The sequence below is a fragment of the Mus pahari genome, chromosome X (genome assembly GCF_900095145.1).
Source record: "Mus pahari chromosome X, PAHARI_EIJ_v1.1, whole genome shotgun sequence".
In the NCBI taxonomy this organism is placed as follows: Eukaryota; Metazoa; Chordata; class Mammalia; order Rodentia; family Muridae; genus Mus; species Mus pahari.
The window spans coordinates 44,276,938-44,284,171 of NC_034613.1; the positions used below are offsets into that span (position 1 = coordinate 44,276,938).

The 7,234-nt window shown below is 37.7% G+C and overlaps 1 pseudogene; it reads right to left on the minus strand.

Moving 5' to 3' along the window:
• Nucleotides 1-3,341: 3,341 nt before the first annotated feature.
• LOC110313822 lies at nucleotides 3,342-7,217 on the minus strand (annotated as a pseudogene).
• Nucleotides 7,218-7,234: the final 17 nt, after the last annotated feature.

Below are 7,234 nucleotides of genomic sequence, written 5' to 3' on the forward strand. Positions count from 1 at the left end.
CTCAGGACCCATCCTCTGTCCAGGAAGGTGGACCACGATAATGGATTTTACACTCAGATGGCCACTCATTTTATTTCTAGTTGCCAATTTGTTGGGCACACCATGTACTTTGAGACTCCCAGTACTTAGGATTTCTAAATGGTCCCCACTGGTAAGTTGGAACAGGAAGAAAACTGTACAGCTAGACCCCAATACACACAATCCTGATGAGTTGAGAGGAAGTATAATCTAGGCTGTGCCCCCACATATCCAGTATAGTCCACAGAGGGCACGGTNCCTGATATCTGCATTGACATTGTTTCAGGCCTCTCANAGATGAGAAAAACTNGACAAGGGATAAACGTTTTGTTCAAAGTGGTTTGGGGATCCACACCATTGGATTTCCTAAGTGACTGCATTGTAGTATCTTTGGCCCAGGCATGTGGGGCTTCCAACAGAAGTTTAAATCACACTTCCACTAGNGAGGTCAGTTTTCCCAAACAACTGAAGTTTTATTTTAATTTTGGGTTTGATTTTGGACAGGGTCTCACTATGTAGCTCAGAGTAACTGTGTAGACCAGGCTAGCCCCAAACTCACAGAGATCTCTGACTCTGGGGTGCTAGGTTTAAAGGCTTGTGCTACTACCACACCTAGCCCCAATAACTGAAGTTTTAGAGTCAAAACTTTGTAGTTGGACTGGGGCATTTGTCTCATACAAAGGATTGCAGGAATCCCGTTCTTTTTCNTCTCTCCAGGCCACTGATCTTCCATATTAGTTTATTCACATACATGGCCAAAACTGACCCTTAGCTTCTGGGCTATAGTTTCTACCAGGACCAAAATCAGATTTCTTGCTATGGCAGCGATGAGAAGTGGGCTACTTTTTATTTCATCATGCAAAGAATGGAAGGCCTGGATGTGCCTTAATGCATGATAGAAACTCTCTTGAAATATAATACAGTCCCTGTGTTCATGCCCATTCCAATCTGCCAGCCAGTTTTCTGTCAGGTGTTCCTTAAGTTAGGGATACTGAAATGAGAAGGTTACCAGGTCCCTAGTTGACACTCTGATGCAGCAGGCTCCTTTTGAAGGAACACCATTTTTGCACTTTTCCTACCAGGNGNCTCATAAGATGTGCTCCTAGNAGGAACAGTAAAAATGGGCTTTAGGGATGCATCTGGCCAGAGTAGAAGGATGTTCACACATGTAGTTATCATTTAGCCTGTAGTCCCACTCAGAGTCCTGCCAATGGCTCAATGAAGTTGATCAGCCATAATCTATGGTGGCACAGACATGTAAACGTATTGACACTGGTTGTCCTAGGTTAGAGAATAGTATCTTTTGGATCATTTGTCCCTGTCCTAGGGGACAGCTCTAGTCNTCCTGACATTGCACTGCTGGGGAGCGATGTGTATCAAAACATAATATCTCCCATGTTGGCAGATGGAGTAGGTGATTTTGTTATACTTGAAAGGTGGATGTGGTAAATAAAGCACTGTCCAAGTAACTCCTTGGCCAAACTGAGTCAGACAAATACAATAGATAACAGAATAAGCAGGCTGGGCCCACAAAGCAGGGCCAGGTCAGTCCTAGCAAGTAGTGGCTATGTATCCTGTCCATAGAAGGTAAAGAAATGCTAATAGAAACTTTCACAACAGGTCCAGTTAGCTGCCTATTTTCTCCTGATAGGGCACCAGTGACAGAAATAGTTCTACCTAAGTAGAACTATTAACTTGTGGTTACCTTGTGAACCAGTGAGGGTTTTNTTTTTTTTTTTTTTTTTTTTTTTTTTTTTGGNGTGTGTGTGTGGGGGGGGGGAGTTTCTTTACAGGAACATGGCTGACTCTAAATGCAGCTGCATCACAGAGAAGCAACCCCAGCATGAGTGCTAACTCACATGAAGTTTGGCCCCAGGAGCTCTCTTCTCAACCAGCAGGCAGCTATACCAAAGAGATAATCTATTCACCCCAGCAATTGTTTTCCTCTTTCCCAGCCTTTGGGAGGGTCCCAGCAAACCTTACAGCTTTCTGAGCTTCCTAAAACTTGCAAGTTTTATTTAGTTCTGAGTTGTAGGATCCTCCATCCTGCATATAGGAAGGAATGTGTGAGCATTATGCTTTCTTTAAAAACCCAGTAATGTTGTATGAGTTCTGTTGTTGTTGTTGTTGTTGTTGTTGTTGTTGTTTTGCTTTGTTTTAATCTCACGAGTGGGATAAGGGGCTGCCTCATATTGTCCCCAGCTGCAGATAGTTTGAGTTTGAAATTCTAGGGACTCTTGAGAGGGTATAAATGTGAGAGCTCCTGAGAGGACCTGTGGCAGCTGCTCCTGCTGCTTCTGCTTTTGTTATTGCTGCATTCAATGAACAATGCTCTACCCACTGAAGCAAGGCTGTGGATTTATGTGTGTCAAAGGCAATGATAGACATACATTGCTGCAAAGTGAAAAACAAATCTGGAATTCAGTGCACAAAGTAGGGTATTATTTTGATTTAAAAACGTTAATTAAAAAATAGTTGGATAGTGGCTAGGAAGTTGGCTAACTGGGTAAAGCACTTGCACTCACAGTAAATGCTAAGTGTGCCAGCACTTGTCTGTAACCCAGCCCTGGAGGAGTGGAGAGAGATAGATGCCAGGGCTTGCTGAAATGGCTAGCTCCAGGTTCAGTGAGAACAACTATCTCAAAATAAGATGGACAGCAGTAGAGGAAGTCACTCGACAGCTTATCTGGAATGATTAATTCATTTAAGTGAGTTAGGAAAACAGTAGGATTGATTTAAAAGAAATGTTTAAATACTGAATATTTGGTAAAACAAATATTTCACTTCTTTCTATCTATAAATGAATACTTGAAATAATGAGGAATAAAGACTAACCGTTTAAGAATGAATCTAAATACATTGAACAGGCCACTGACACAGTGTGTGTGTGTTTGTGAGTTTTAATTATATTTTCAATATACAGAATAGTATGTTGCATAATATATACATTGAATCTGCATGAATAAATAAAATGCTAATAGTAAAAAAAAGAAAATGAGAGCTGGACATGATGGAGCATGCCTTTAATCCCAGCACTGGGGAGACAGAGGCAGGCAGATTTGTGAGTTCGATGCCAGCCTGGTTTACAAAGTGAGTTCCAGGACAGCCAGACCTACACAGAGAAACCCTGTCTCGAAAGAAAAAAAAAAGAATTAATCTAAAAATCAAACTTCTATAGGTTTGCTGAACATCAAAATAGAAGGCATTCTTCAGAATAAGGAGGATTAAAGAGCCTTTCAAACTGTTTTATAGGAGACAAAAAAGTTACTGAATGTTTTAGTTTGCTGTTACAAGTGTACCAGCAAGTGAAAACTATGCGTGCTTCATTCTTCTGAAGATGGGAAAGTAGAAGACTACTTCAGAGTATGCTTCAAGATGGTTCTTTTAACACAGACGTTTCTTTTCTCAGTTCACCATCTACATCAAAAAGCATATCATAGCGGTTGGTCTCCCAGTTCATCAAACCCTAAAACAGAAAAGCACTTCTTACCAATAAAACTCCCAAGGATAAAAAGATGAAAGATTCTGTGCAAATGATGTGTAGACGAGCCATGTTTAGTTAAGCAGAATAATTATAGAGTTTTATTAAACTCTGAGGTACATCTGAGGTCAAATTCACAATTTATCATTTCATGTCTTGAATAATTCCTACAAAGTCATTAGGATTCTACAGATAATATCAGTCACTTCAATCAGAAATAATTCAAACTAGTAAGTAGTTAAAACCTTATGATTCCTAAAATATATTTAGTTTCCTAAGGACATTTTATGGACCATGTGTAACATACCCCCATGAACTTCTCATGTGTATCTTTAATTGCTGTCAGGGTCTGGCTCTGACTACATTTGGACAGTGTTAATGCTTGTTGTTGTTTTCGATAATTGTTCTACAAATACAAAAGGAAAACATTACTATAACACTTCTGTTCATTTTTGTTGTTGTTGACATGCAGCATGAATGCTAGGCTAACAACCAACCACTTAATGTATCTCCAATACTAAAAAGTTTATGTGAGCAATAATAATTCCACATGCAATTTATAAGGAATAGTTTTCCAACTGATTTAACATTTTAACAACTATTATGACTAAATATACTTATATTTTGACAGTAACATGAAATACAATTATACTACCAATGGTGGGGTAGGAAAACTTTTTTTTTATGAGAAAGTGTTTGCCATGTTGCACAGACTGGCCTTAGCCTCCCAAGTACTTATGATTATAGGCATGCACCATGTAAACATGAACTTGGTAAAATCCTAGCCTGGGAAGCTGAACTCTGGCTAGTGTTAATGCTTTTACTATAAGATGGCCTCATTCTACTAAACAGCAGAAGCAATCCCAGGAGGGGGTTCACGACCTCATCTCTGTATCTACCCCCACCTAAGGTGTATATGCCATGTCTTCTACTTNCTCTTCCTTTCTTAAGGATGCCTTATACTTGTTCTTTACTAAGTCCAATGTCTTCACTTGTCTCAATTATTGTCAGGAGTTTCAGCAATTGTAACTGTTATTTTAAATTTATGACTCTAGCTGGCCCTGTCAGTTTAATGCCTATAAAACTAACTTTTATAAAGTTTGAGTTAGAATGATCACAAGATCATGAATAGCCTTGATCACTTAAAGATACCCTGCCTCAAAATAAAGTGTAAAAAGATGTCTGGGGACAAAGTTTAGTGGTAGATTGGTTTTCCCTAGGTTCCAATGTCAAGTAACACAGGGAAGTAGTAATACAAATTTCTCTTTGTATTCTTTAGGTTGGCACACAACCATGGTAATTTGCATTTTAAAAAATTAAGACAAGNCCTTTACACCTTTTCTCCTTGGGCTACTACATTCCTATTTGGTCCTTTATTCACTGTGATCAGTTTTGTACCTCACATTTCCACTTAAATCATCCAGATTAAGTACAATGACCTCCAGGTTGCCAAGTTTACCNTTAAAAAAATGTGTGTGTGCATANATANGGAGACAAGGGATTAATATTGGGTCTCTTCTTTGGTTGCACCCCACTGTTTGGGAGGCAGGATCTCACTGAACCTAGAGCTCATCCATTAGGCTACACCTGGTGGGTACAAAGCTCTGAGAATCTTCNTATCTCTGAACTAAATCTGAGTTTGGTGGTTCTAAAATGCTCACCACCANANCAACGTTTTCTGTTGGGGTGGTTTGGTTTTAGTTTTGATAGTTTGTTGTTGTTGGTGTTGGTGTTGGTGGTGGTGGTGGTGGTGGTATGTGTGTGCAGGCCTATGCAAAGAACATAAGCTCGGGTCTCCATGCCTGCACAAGAGAAAGATTACCAACTAAAACATCTCCAGCCCTGCAAATCTATCTTATTTGGCCCATTAGCAGCATATGACACAGTTAGTGATCTTTTCTTCCTTAAAAGTTTTCCTTCACTCATGGTAGTTTACTTTCCACCAATTGTTCTCCTCCTTTTACTGGTTCCCTCTAACCCCCCGCCCACCCCATGCAGAATTACAAATATTGAAATAGTCTGGGGGTCTGTCTTTAGACTCCTCATTTACACGGATGATCACTCCCCCTTGAAATTTCAACCAGAGTTCAAGGTTTAAAAATTGCCTTCAATTGAAGTATTAATTTATTTTTTATCTTTAGTCCCTATCTCTTTCCTGAACTGACTAATAGTGGCGGCTTCCTCAATGCCTCCAGTTCATTTCAAATTGAATACTTCCCAAACTATTTACCAATCAAATAAATAATTAGTTAATATAGTCATCATATCAGATCTTACTTGGAAACCATGTTGTGACTACAGTGATTGGTACAGTAATGGAGAGATGATCTAAAATAGTTTGGTGATATTCTTTCACAGGAATATTCTGCCGGGGCTGTTGAGAAAGGTTGTTTCCATCCATTGTTGTTACTAAATTTGTACTAAGTTTAGGATTCTANAANGTGATTTACCAGTATGAGTTGGTTTTCTAATATTAACAACAGAGTCNAGATGACACCAGTAANCAAGNTTTCTCTCTCCTTTCAACTGTACCTGAGGCTGACATATTGTGCTTCCTTTTGTAGAAACTGGTAATCTTCTCTTCATCTTTCAGCAAATATCTGCCTCTTGAAAATTTGTGATCTGGTCTACCATAAAACGCCTAGTGGTTTTCATTGATATAGTACGTGAGCATATGTCACTGGTTTACAACTCAGTAGGACTAGAACAGAGCTACTAAAGGAGAGATAATGAAACGGAATTTAGTTTCATGTGCCTAACACAAGGCTAGTTTCTCCATTCCTACCTGATACTTAGTTATACTAGGTTAATTATAAAGTTAGTTATGACACCAACCGCTGACTTTTCTTGTTCTTCATTGAATTTCTGTACATCCATATCAAACTTCTGAAATGCAGTTATATACTGCTCACAAAATTGGTTCTTCATCGTCTTCCTGTAAAGCAAAGTAATGAAAGCAGTAACAAAATAAATGACCATTTCATACTATAAAAAGAAAAACAGCAGTATAAAATTATCTAATGGGAAATCATTACAGATTTTTTTCCCTAACAGATTATCAGAGAAGTCTTCTTTTATGTTTTATCTTTTCAAAATTAAAGAAGTTTTAATATATATAAATGTATATCATTTTTTAGAAAATTAATTGTATTTCAAACTAGCTTTTACATTATTTTCTACCAAATATAAGTCTAACTTATTTTTCCAATATTGACTCAGTTAAGACTTAGTGCAAAACATGAGTCAATTAAAATATACAAATCGTCTGCAAATGTAATTGATCGTTTTCCATATTGTTAAACATAATAAACCATATATTATATTTCTAAGACTTTGTGCAAGACTTCTNTATTTCCACAATGAATGTAAATCAAATTTTAAAATCTCATTAGCAGTTACTTAAAGTAGAAAATAAAATTTCACAGACTTCCAAGAATTGGATTTTGTTTCCTTGAAGGATTTAGTTTCCTTGCTTAGACAAAATTAAAGCCACACATTTTTACTAAAGGCTCAGGCATAACTAACTTTTTAAAAGTTCAGCCACATATAATTTTTAAAATGATACAGATGCAACCCCACAAAACTAACAACTCTACCTCTCTTGTTTGTTCATTTTCCAAAGTTGTCCTAATTTTTGGTTACTTCCTTTGAAGGAATGTTGGATATAAGTTTCCATGTGTTTTCTCTTTGTGTGAAGTATCTTGTTAATGTCACCTATATTAAAAATAAAGTGTC